General features: G+C 39.3%; 1 protein-coding gene across 1 annotated transcript in view; it reads left to right on the plus strand.

The window, feature by feature from the left end:
• Positions 1-12,881, plus strand: part of LOC115295338 (A-kinase anchor protein 7-like) — a 140,386-nt gene that overhangs the window by 41,187 nt on the left and 86,318 nt on the right. The window lies entirely within an intron of this gene.

Consider the following 12,881-nt stretch of genomic DNA (forward strand, 5'->3'; position numbering starts at 1 on the left):
TGGTTCGACAAGAATGTCTCAGGATTAGTGTTGTTTCAGTCCAAGAGTATCAGTAAATAATGTAATATTTGTCTTTGTGTCATATATTATAAACTCTTCACATAATATATTACAACTTTTAAAAGAATATATTCCATTGACCAGAGCACTGCATTTCTTAACACTGTACTAAACTATGTATACGTATATGCTTATACAGGAGTATTAAAATCTTCTTTGTTCAAGATACAGAGCTAGGTGCACTTAGTAGAAAGCAGGAGAATTAAAAAAAATAAATTTAATTATTAAAGTATTGATACAGAAGTTTAAATACATGTTCTGAAGTAAAACTAACTTTGAAAAGCAGTTGAAAATTGTAATTCATGAATAGTCTGATTTGCCTCATTTTCACAGAGTTTTAAAATTTCCAAGTTAAACAAATTCTTAAAGTATTACGTTGTTGTAAAAAAAAAAAAAGGATTGAATTTCAGACACCAATATTTGAACTCATTGCTGAAAATTTGCAGGATAAAGAATAATTTAGAATTTTTAATGTGTAAGATTGAAGAAAATTATTCTGCATTTTGAATTAATACAGTCTGAATGTATGTGCTTTTACTATCAGTATCCAGATATGCTGGCTGCTAACTGTTATTTCTGGGCGATGCCCAGTGGGCTGTGGAGACCAAGCCCATCTTTGCACACAGTGCCCTTGGGGGTTTGTGGCCGTAGCTGCTTGAGGAAGCTGGTAAGGTGCTTGGCGTTAGAGCTCTGAGTGTTAGCTTCCTCTCTTGACCTTGAGAAGTCCTGTTTTTCCAGAATCAAATAGCACCTTCTCCTTTCTTAGCAGTACACTGTAGCTCATAGAGCTAAGAAAATTATGCAGTTATATGGCATTTCTCCTCATCTTACGATGAGGAAATTGCACTGAAAAGCTTTTTTTGTGTAGAAGTGAATATGTGGTTTTATTCATTTATTTCAACAAAATGTAGTTCTGTTAAGATATGTATTAGATTGAGAGACTGCTAAGAACTTAGCCTGCTAGAATTGTAATAGTTCTTGCAAATCTCTTTTTTTAATGAGGAAAGGCCCCTGGTCAGCATGTGAAAAGACTCCAAGTGTGTTTATCTCATATAAGGAGAGTGAAAGGTTTTTAGGATATTCGTTTGAACGTTATGCTTTCTCTTACGTTGATGGTCATTTCCTCCCAAAGATGGAGAGCATCTGCCCTGTATTTGCTGCTCCCTGTGGGGAATCTATTTGGTTGCTGGCATCTTTGGGCCTTTCTAGGCTGTTCTATGACCACATGAAATCTTGGATTCTAACCACCACAGGCAAGTTGGCATCCTTCCCCTCCATGTCCTGGGCTAGGCTGTCTTCAAAAACATCAGAACACCTTATCCACACTTCATTTAGAATAAGCAATGACCAACTTTTCTCCCCAGTCAGGATGAATGACAGCCCTGCCCCCCTGAGGACCTTCAGGGCCTCTGTTGCATGTCACACCTCCTGTGCAGGCTTCTCTGGGTACAGTCCCCCGCACTTCCTGTGCCTTCCCACCCCTTTCCACTGTCCCCATAGGGGAGGGAGAGTGCTTTTCCTCCTGCTCTCCTGGATTGTCCTCCAAGGACCCATAAAATTAGACTGACTGAAGATTACCAAGAAAAAACAAGGAGTTTATTAATGTGCGTAGTACATGTCCTGTGGAGAAGCCTTGATGAAGAGTGCCTCAAAAGGATGGTTAGGGGCACCTGGTTGGTTAAGTGTCCAGCTTTGGCTCAGGTCATTATCTCATAATTGATGAGTTCAGAGCCTGGAGCCTGCTTCAGGTTCTGTGTCTCCCTCTCTCTCTGCCTGTCTCCTGCTCACACTCTTTCTCTTTCTCTCTCTCTCTCAAAAATAAATAAACATTAAAAAAAAAAAAAGATGGTAATAACTTGGGCTGATGGAGCATCTTAGCCGAAGAAGAGTTACTTTGTAGAGAAGTGATAAGACAAAGAAAAAGGCTTTAGGGTTTCCCGAGTGGCAAGTTGTGGGTGGCAAATATGTGGGGGGCTCTCATGAAGTAAGGTTTGTTTGCACAGGGCCACCTTGGCCATAAAACTTTCCTGGGAGAGGAGATTTTGGGCAGTTTGACTTTTTACATGTGTCTTCTCTTAGACAAGGGGGGGTCTGGGAAGGTTTCTTTCTGCATCTGCTGATTCTACGTTGCCCCCAGCTCAAAGTTCTTATGCCAAAGTAGCATATTTTGGGGTGGCATACTCTGGTTCCCTACATCCCCTCTTTTATTTTACTTGATTTTCTGTCAGATGTTTAAATGGATTTACTTTGTGCCATATTCTAATCATTTTACAGACATTAGTTCATTTAATTTTAACTACTCTATGCGAGAGGGACTGTTATTATCCCCATCTTATAGGTAGGGAAACTGAGGCATAAAGAGGCTAAGTAATTCATTAGTAAATGGTAGAGCCAGGACTCAAATGCAGGCAGTCTAGCTCAATTCTGTATTCATTTAAAAAAAATTGTTACTATTATTCTTACTCTTACTCATTATAGTATATGTGTGATATATAATGTCTATTTGGTACAGAATGAATGCTCACTCAAGGAATGTTAGTTATCATTATCAACATCATGGCGTCTCCCAAAGTATTTTTTACTGTATGATTGTATAATATTTCATTGCATTTTAATTTATTTTACTGTTCCCTCGTTGTTAGACATATTCTTTTGTTGAGGTATAATTGACGTATAAGATTTTATTTGTTTTGGGTTTGTACTATATGATTTGGTGAGTACATGTATATTGTGAAATGACTAATCAGAAAGTCTAGTGAACATTCATCACCTCACGTAGTAACACATTTTTTTCTTCTGATGAGACCTTTTATTTACTCTCTTAGCACCCTTCAAATATGCAATACAGTGTTATTATTAAGTATAGAAACCATGTTGTACATTACATCCCCTGACTTAATCTATATAATAACTGGAAATCTGTACTTTGGATTTCCTGCCCTCATTTTGTCCACCCTGCACCGGAGTCTGTGTCCGTCATCCCTGTGCTAGTCAGTTACACTGTAAATTAGCAACTGGACTCCTGCTGTGCAGAAGCACCCCCTTGACCTTCTTGCCTTAACTGATCTGAGATTTGCTAATCTGAGATCACAGCTTCCGTTGAGTGAAGGCTGTTTTTTCCACCAAATGCCTCACACGATGGGGCCCAGAGGTCATCTCTTTTCTCTTCGTTCTCTGTTGCTTTGTCCCTGATCTGCCCTCATGCACAGGCCTTTTTTTATTGGTGGTTCATGCTGTGGAGTTTTGTTACCCTCTACCTCTCCTTCCTGCTGTTGTCCAAATATTTCCTCTCACTTGTTGAGCACTTTTTTTTCTACCTCCCACTCCAACCCTTTCTTCAGCACCATGAGCACAACCTTATAACCATCCTGACTCAGAATGAGTTGTGAGAGTGGAGTCTGTTAGAACTGACTTTGCATTCAGTTTCCTTATTTGTAAAATGAGCGTGATAGTAACTGCTCTCAAAATAAGATAACGTACACGTTTTATGTGTGTTTGGCACATATACAGTGGTAAATAGATGGTAGCTATTATCATTAATAAGTCCTACACCCCTCCCCCCAATGCTACTATCACAGCTATCACTTTTCTGAAAATCCCTTGACTTCTTTGAAGGTAGCCCCCTACGCTGATACTCTGCTCCAGCAAGTTCATAAGTATAGGGAAACCTTTGGCTATTCGCCTGCCAGAACTAGTCTAAGACCATAAATCGGACAGTTGTCTATCACCTTAACTTCCCACCCTTCATGCTATTTCACTTTCTTTCCATTTCTACTCATGCTGTGGGACCTCACTGAGGCCTCATGTTTCCTCTTCCTGACCACCATGGTTTATTCCTTCTGAAACCGGTCACGGCTTCATGGTGCATTACTCTGTTGGTGACTCTTTCAAGTACCTTGTCTTGTTTTTTCTTCTGTTTTGTGACCAGGCTGGCAAACACCAATGTTAGATCAAATCAGTCATTTGTTTTTTAACCTCAACACCTGGCAAATTGAAATCCAGACTCCTTGGGGCACCTGCGTGGCTCAGTTGGTTAAGTGTCCAGCTTTGGCTCAGGTCGTGATCTCACAGTTCTTGAGTATGAGCCCTACATCGGGCTCTGTGCTGTCAGTGTAGAGCCTGCTTTGGATCCTCCGAACACTCCTTCCCCATTGTCCCTCCCCTGCTCACATGCGTGCTCACGCTCTCCCAAAAATAAACAGGCATTAAAATAAAAAATATAAAAATAAAATAAAATCCAGACTCCCTGCGGTGGTCCACTGTCTCCTTGTTGGTCTCCTACGGCATCTCCTGTCTCACCCGGGGTCTCTTGTCTTGCCCACAATGCTCACGTGGTTACGCCGCTTTCTCTCTGGTACTGGGACTCAACAACTTTCATGCCATGGAACTTTTGCAAATATATGAGTTGACCCTCCATTTGGACCTTTTCATTCTTTAGCTCATATGTCACCACCTCAGAGAGCATTTCCCTGTCCTCTGTAAAGAGAGTCTCCTTGTAAGTTCTCTGTCATTGTACCTGGTGTGTCTCCTTGGCAGATCTCATCACACGTTATAAAGTGTAATTTTGTTTGACAGTCTTCCCTGCATTAAGCTCCATGATGGCAAGGACCGTGACTGTTCTGTTGACAATTATTTACCTCGTACCTTTTAGAATGTGTGACACATAACAGGTGTTAATGAGTAGTTATCAAAGGCATGAGAAAACGAAAAAAAATTTTCATGTCACGTATGTTGATTCTCCTGCAAGTGTAAGTTTTCCAGACTCAGGAGTGTCCTGTTGACAGTCCACTTTTCCTGCCTTTTCTTTCTCTTGTTCCCTGAAACTTCTGCAGGCTTCTGTTAAATTCCTTAACCTTCTGCCCTTCCCTCCATGGACAAAACTGAGGCTGGGACCTGCTTCATTTGTTCCCTGTACTTTGTAAACCTACCGCTGCTTCATTTGGCTTTTTAAAATCCCATATCATTTTAGGAAAAGCGGTTATCTTTGGTCTACTTAAGACTAATCTCGACTGTGTTCTTGATCTGATGTCTCAATATCGATCTTGGTCTACCAGTTCCTTCCTCTCTCTCCTGTACTTCTGTATTTTCTACCTTTTCTTTTCATTGGTTCATTGCCCCAACTTTGGTATTTTGTATACGGTATAAGGCAAGGGTATAACTTCTTTCTTTTGCAATGTGGATACCCAGTTTTTCTGATACTGCTTGTTGAGAAGACTGTCCTTTCCCCACTGAATGGTCTTGGCATTCTTGTTGAAAACCATTTGACAGTATATAAGAGGGCTTATTTCTGGGCAGTCTTTTCTATTCCATCAGTTTGTAGGTTTGTGTTTTTGCCAGTGCCATGCTGTTTTTTTCCCAGTATGATTAATGTAGAGTGTTATATTAGTTTAGGTGTACAATATAGTGATTCACCAGTTCTATACAGTACTCGGTGCTCATCATGTTAAGTGTAGTCTTTAGTCCCATCCCCTATTTCACCCATCCCCCCACCTCCCCTCTGGTAGTCATCAGTTTGTTCTCTATAGCTAAGCCTCTGTTTCTTGGTTCACCCCTCTCTCTCCCTTTTTTCCTTTGTTCGTTTGTTTCTTAAATTCCACATATAATTGAAATCATAAGGTACTTATCTTCCTTAGACTCATTTTGCTTAGCATTATATTCCCTAGTTCTACCCATATTGTTGCAAGTGGTAGTATTTCATTTTTTTAAAGACTGAATAATATTCCATTGTATATATTTATATATATACACCACATCTTTATCCATTTATCTGTCGATGGACACTTGGGCTGCTTCCGTATCTTGGCTCTTGTAAATAATGTTGCAATAAACATGGGGATACATGTATCTCTTTTTGTCTTTTTTGGATAAATACACCCGTAGTGTGATGACTAAGTCATGGGGTAGTTCTGTTTAACTTTATGAGGAGCCTCTGTCCTCCACAGTGACTCCACTCGTTTGCATTCCCACCAGCAGTGCAAGAGGGCTCCTTTTCCTTCACACCCTTACCAACACTTGTTTCTTGTGTTTTTGATTTTAGGCATTCTGACAGGTGTGAGCACACTGTGTTGATTAGTATAACTTTGTATTAAATTTTGAAACAAGGAAGGGTGAGATTTCCAGCTTTGTTCTCTTTATTAAGTTTTGGCTAGGGTCCCTTTAGATTCCGTATCAACGTTAGGATGACTTTTTTCTATTTCTGCAAAAAGTGTCATTAGAACTTTGATAGGAATTGCATTAAGTCTGTAGATAGCTTTGGGTAGTATTGACATCTTCACGGTATTAAAGCTTCCTGTCCAAGAACCTGAGATGTCTTCCATTTACTTTGTTTCTTCTTCAGTTTCTTTTAGTACCATTTTGTGGTTGTCAGTCTTTTGCCTCCTTGGTAAAGTTTATTCCTAAGTATTTTATTATTTTTGATACTATTGTAAATGGAATTGTTTTCTTAATTTCTTTTTCAGACTGTGTAATTGATCTTTTATAGGACTCATTTCAAATGTCACTTCCAAAATAAAGGCTTAGCTGATTTCTTCAAAATAGAAATGACCATTTCCTACTCTCATCTTCCCTATATTCCACATGTAAATGTTTATCTACTGTAGAAACTACAATACTTCATTGCATTTGATTGTTTAAAAATCAATGTTTCTCAACTAAAGTGAAAGCTTTTGGAGGAAATCTTTTTTCTTTGTGTCCCCAGAGCCTGCTATTTGATAGATAGTCAATAAATATCTTTTAAAGAGATGTATAAGTCAATGAAAAATGTATGATGTAAAGATAAAAGTGTAGCTGAAAGAATGTAGTCTCTCTTCCCTTATTTATAGTTATATATGAATCATTTCATGAGAGTAAAATCCAGTCCTGGTGTCTAGAATCCCTGATGGATAATGTATGTACATTCTTTGTTCTCTTGGACTGGTTGGTTGTTAGGATGAGAAGAGGGACCTGAGAGATCATTTGTAATGACCTCATCAAGGGACCTGTCCAAGAACACAAATTGAATAATAGGAGAACTGGGCCAGTGTTAGAATGCTCAATCTGGGTCTCTTTCCTCAACTGCCCTGGAATGAATATGATTCCCCTGGCATCAAGGTATAATTTTAAAGTCTTGCTTTTAAGAATGAAATGTTTTAAAATGCTTTTTGACAGTTTTACACAGTAATCAACTGGAAATATCGTCTTAAAATGATGAGCATAAAAATTTTTAATTGAAGTTAACTTCAACATTATGTGAGACTTTATGTTGAAGTGTATAGTTCAAATGACTTACTAAATCTAAAATGAAGTTGGTCCGAGGGTTGTGGGTTATCGTTAAGCTGATTAAATCTAAAATGAAACCATATGGAAACAAGAGTCTTTCAAATAGTAATAACATAGGAATGGCAAAAACAGTTGTGTCGCTTTTATTTCGTTCAAGTTTAGATGACTAAAAAGAGATGCTAAAATTTTATTGAGATTTCTCCTATTATATGTGACATAGATTTACTGTAACTTACAATGGTATAACAGAGTATCTTTCAATTGGAAACCATGGTAAGACTTTATTACCCCCTATTGTATGGTATATTGTCTAATTACAAATCAGTCTTCTTAAAACTAAAATCTATAGTATTATTTCTATTGCATCTGAAATAGAATTTTTAACTGAAGAATATATTAGGACTATGTAATTCACATTTAGTATTCTAAACTGTTCTTTTCTTTTTAAGTTTATTTTGAGAGAGAGCATGGACATAGACTGCATGAATGCATGGGGGGGGGCAGAGAGAGAGAGTGAGAGAAAGAGAATCCTAAGAAGGTTCTGTGCTGTGAGCACAGAGCCCAACATAGGGTTCGATCTCACAAATCATGCGATCATGATCCGAACCAAAATCACGACTTAGACACTTACCTGACTGAACCACCACACACCCCTAGGCAACTCTTATTAGTAAACTTCTTTGTATCCCTCAGTAAGAAAATAAACCTCTTTGAGATTATTCTCAAATTATAGATCATGCTATCATATAAATATCCCTCACAATGTTAGCAAAAGGGTAAAACAACGAAAGAGAAAAAAGAAAAAAATGACAGGAAAGTGTACTTAGTTAAAAAGACATGATTTTATTAAAATTGGTCTTTGAGACTACTTTGAGACAACTTTTAGCAATTTCTTTACATTTTAGCTATAAATATGTTATTGCTACATACTTAAGAGTTCATTTGAAGAAAATCTATATAAAAATAATTGTGTATAAAAATTTAAAAAACAGATAAATCTTCCCAGTACTTAGCATACCCAATAAATGTTTGTTGAATAAAATACCCCCCATAGATAAAACTATTTATTAGGGTTACAAAATACTGTCTCTTTAATGAAGTATTCATTTCAGCCTTCTTTTATATAGTGAAGTCTCCTAGTGTTTAAATACATTTTAAGAAATTGTTTTCCAGACCTTTTGTACCTCTAGCTATGAGGTAAATTATATTATTTAGGAAGCATTCTTAGTTGACTTTTGAAGGATGTGTGATATATTTGCTGTGTGATTTTCTATTTAGTGCTTGAAGGAATATCTGTGGATGAGGAGGAATTGAACAATCTCTTAACTTATTCATAAGCTTCTTTTCCAGAATATGAGTTAACATAGATGAAAAATGACACGTGGTTTTCGCACCAGCAAAAACTCTTCTTGTCTCAAGAATGATCTTTTAAAAAAATGATCATTTATTTTGAGAGAGAGAGTGTATGAGGAGGGGAGGGGCAGAGAGAGGGAGAGAATCCTAAGCAAGCTTGGTGCTGTCAGAGCAAAGCCTGACACTGGGCTTGAGCTCACTGAAAGATCATGACCTGAGCCAAAATCAAGAGTCAGATGCTTAAGTGACTAAGCCACTCAGGTGTCCCTTAAGAATGATATGCCTGTAACCATTACCCTGTCGTTGGCTAAGCAATAGATTATACTGCTATTAGGAATAAAACACCAATGCTAAGAAATACTTTTCAGAAAGAAGAAAGCAATTTCTTTTTTTCCTATTTCCATCTCTCTAGAGAATATACTGTACTTTAAAAACACATTAATAACAAATTATATGTGGCTTGTGACAAATATTATTTAAAACAGTATTGTAAATAGATATCTATCATCAATGATTGATGGCCTGGGGCACCTGGGTGGCTCAGTTGGTTGAGCGTCTGACTCTTGGTTTTGGCTCACATCATGATCTCGCAGTTTGTGGTTTGAGGCCCTCATCGGACTTGGAGCCTGCTTGGGATTCTCTCTCCCTTTCTTTCTACCCCTCTCCAGCTCACCTCATGCTTTCTCTCTCTCTCTGGGGAAAAAAAAAAAAAAAAGATTTCAGACCCAGTGAATAATGAGAACTGTTGGGTCAATATTTAATGTAACTGAAACTAGTAAAGTAGGAAAATGTTAAATCTTTATTTTAAAAAATTTTTTTTAAATTTATTTTTGAGAGGCAGAGAGAGACAGCACCAGCAGGGAAGGGACAGAGAGAGAGGGAGACACAGAATCCAAAGCAGGCTCCAGGCTCTGAGCACAGAGCCTGACATGGGGCTCAAACCCATGAACCGTGAGATCATGACCTGAGCTGAAGCCGGAAGCCAGACGCTTAACTGACTGAGCCACCCAGGTGCCCCAATGTTATGTCTTTAGAATCAGTTGATAATAAGATGGTTATATCAAATAAAAATAAAATGTGAAAACTAATATAGATAGTAATGGACAATACAAATGCTTACTATTTTAATTTCTCTTAACAAAACTCCTGTCTTTATATCTTTTGTGGTTTTTGATAATTCTTAACATTATTAAGCCCTTCTCTTTACTGGACCAAAATCTGTCCCATGAGCCTCTAAGCTTTGTGCAAGCAGGGACAGGTTTGCTGTCTTAAGCGGACAGTGTGCCTGACACATACAGGAAGTGCTCAGTAAATAAATGAACAAATGGATTTTTTCTTTCACTCCTTCATGCCGTGTCTGTTTTATGGATTGATATGTAAATGTTGCTGAGTTGCTCTCAGTAGCTTTTCTATGCGATAATTCTCTAAATACTTGAAGACTTAGAAAATATGCCCTCATGCCTGCAGTTTGACCCTAGGAACTTAATAAGTTCGTCTACTATGGTGTATGTTAAACCATCAGACATTGACAATGTTTGACTATTGTCAACCCATAAAAATTATATTTTTGTATGATTTAGTTTAATATTTTAACTGTAGGTCTGTTTTTTTTTTTTTAAGTTTATTTTTATTTGAGAGAGAGCGAGGTGGAGGTAGGGGCAGAGAGAGAAGAAGAGAGAGAGAGAATCCCAAGCTGGCACCATACTGTAAGCACAGAGCCCAATGCAGGGCCTAAACTGATGAATTGAGATCATGACCTGAGCCGAAACCAAGAGTCAGCTGCCTAACCAGCTGGACCACCCAGGTGCCCCTAACGCTAGGTCTATTTAAAACAATTGAGGAAATGCCAGAATAGAGAGAGCCAAAGCTGGGGTATGGTAGGGTAGTTGAGGAAAAATATACCTGCTTATAATTTATATGAGCCAAACGTTAATAGGTTAATTATGATAGTAGTTATGAATACACTCTTATTTATATACTATGTTTTTTAAATGTTTATTTTTGAGAGAGAAAGAGAGGCAGAGCGCAAATGAGGGAGGGGCAGAGGAAGAGGGAGACACAGAATCTGAAGCAGGCTCCAGGCTCTGAACTGTCAGCACAGAGCTCAATGTGGGGCTCGAACTCACAAAACCATGAAGTCATGACCTGCCCCAAATTCTGACGACTGACTGACTGAGCCACGCAGGCGCCCTCACTCTTATTGTTTTAAAAACAGGTGTTTGCTAGACTGTTTTCTTTCTTTTTTAGCTGCCCAGCCTCTAAACTCTTCCCTACCCTCTCCCATGTCACATGCACGTTTCCACAGATTCCTTTGTTGCTGGGAACATAATCTTGCTTTGGCCAAGACTTTGTATCAGAAACTAGCAACTTGAACAATAAAGGGCAGCGCAGACTCTGTTCTGGGGATAGGATGTTTCATCAGGTACGGTCACCACCAGTCTCACATGGCAGCCGCAGTTCTAGCCTCCTGTGTGCTGGGCACGGTTCCAGTGACGCCAGCGGAGCAGGTGGTGGTGTCACCTCACTTGCTCTCCAGCGTACTTTTGGACATCTCCTTGGCTTCCTAGCCTTCCAGCCTGGTCTTCTAATCCTCCCAGTGTTCTTACGCAAAATTCTCTCCTGCTTAATGTTGCCAAAGTTGCCATTTGTTGCTTGTAGCTAAGAACAGTATGTTTTGTTTTGTTTTGCTTGGCATTTTAATGGTCCATTGCTTAACCTTCTTTATTACAATGGAAAAGAGAGGAGAAATCATTTGTTGCTAGGGACTAACAGCAAAAAGTTTTAGGACATGCCCAAATTTATAAACTGTGATCAAAATGTCACATTTAGCACATATCAGCATTGAGTAGATAATTATGAGAATAAAATAACAAACAGATTTTGAAAATGTGATGGAATAATATTTTGAGATATCTCCTTGTATTTCCTAAATTTTTTTAATGTTTATTTTTGAGAGAGAGAGAGAGAGAGAGAGAGAGAGAGAGAGACAGAGACAGAGACAGAGACAGAGACACTGAACCTGAGCAGGGAAGGGGCAGAGAGAGAGGGAGAGACAGAATCCAAAGTAGACCCTAGGCTCTCAGCTGTCAGCACAGAGCCCAATATGAGGCTTGAACTCACAAATGGTGAGATCATGACCTGAGCCAAAGTTGGAGGCTTAACCTACTGAACTACGCAGGCATCCCTCTCCTTGTATTTTTTATATGCCTCGTTCTGTGCCTATCTACCCCTGCCCCGCTCAGGCAGTGGCACCCATGTTCTCAGAAGTGAGCAAGAAAAATTGAGAAAAGGTTTTTGGGAAGTCAACACCTAAGCATAATGGTAAGTTTTTCTTGCTTTGATGCTAGAAAAGATTCCCAGGGTCAGGCAACGAAGAGAGCTAGAGGCCAAGGTAGGGTCTGAGTTCTTGCATCATCCCCTACACAGAACAGCAGAAACTCTCATGTGTCTGAGAACAGAAAAGACCCTGTGCTTTGCTCCTGAGATGTGCCCATAGAGGTGGCAAGCCAGAATCCCCTGCACTTCTAGAGGGGTGGTAGAGGCAAAGTGAGGGTGGTATTGTGTGATGGGTGGCCTTATAGGGTTCTGACCCTTTCCACCTTGGTCCTGGGTAATTATGCTATTTTTGTGTGCTCAAGAATAGTAAGAAAGTGGAAAAGGGCTCAGACAGGTTCAGTGAGTTCCTGTTTGCCATGGGATAGTGACCCATGGATTGAAATCTTGCAAACCTGAGATGGCACAGAAATCAGTCATTATAGAGGTGAATGAGGAAGGGTCCCACTACAAAAGCCAAGCATGGTGCATGTCTCAGGAGTTGCCAGGTCATGACCCAAGAGCCAGATGCTACATCTCCATCTAAAACACTGTCACAGCCTATTAGCTACCTTCTATTCAACTAAAATACAGTTCTAGGAAAAGAAGGGAGCCCTTCTTCCTTATGGAAGAAATGTACATTCTAGTTGAAATATAGATGAATAAAAAAAGTTACTCATAAATTTCCCTAGCTTAAAACCCCCAAGATTTCCCATCATACTGAGAATAAAATCTGAAGATTTAAACATGTCTGTAGGGGTGCCTGGGTGGCTCAGGTCAGATCTCACGTACGTGGGTTCGAGCCCCGCGTCAGGCTCTGTGCTAACAGCTAGCTAGGAGCCTGGAGCCTGCTTCCAGTTCTGTGTCTCCTTCTCTCTCTGCCCCTCCCCCTCTCATGC

This window comes from Suricata suricatta, chromosome 7 (genome assembly GCF_006229205.1).
Source record: "Suricata suricatta isolate VVHF042 chromosome 7, meerkat_22Aug2017_6uvM2_HiC, whole genome shotgun sequence".
NCBI lineage: Eukaryota > Metazoa > Chordata > Mammalia > Carnivora > Herpestidae > Suricata > Suricata suricatta.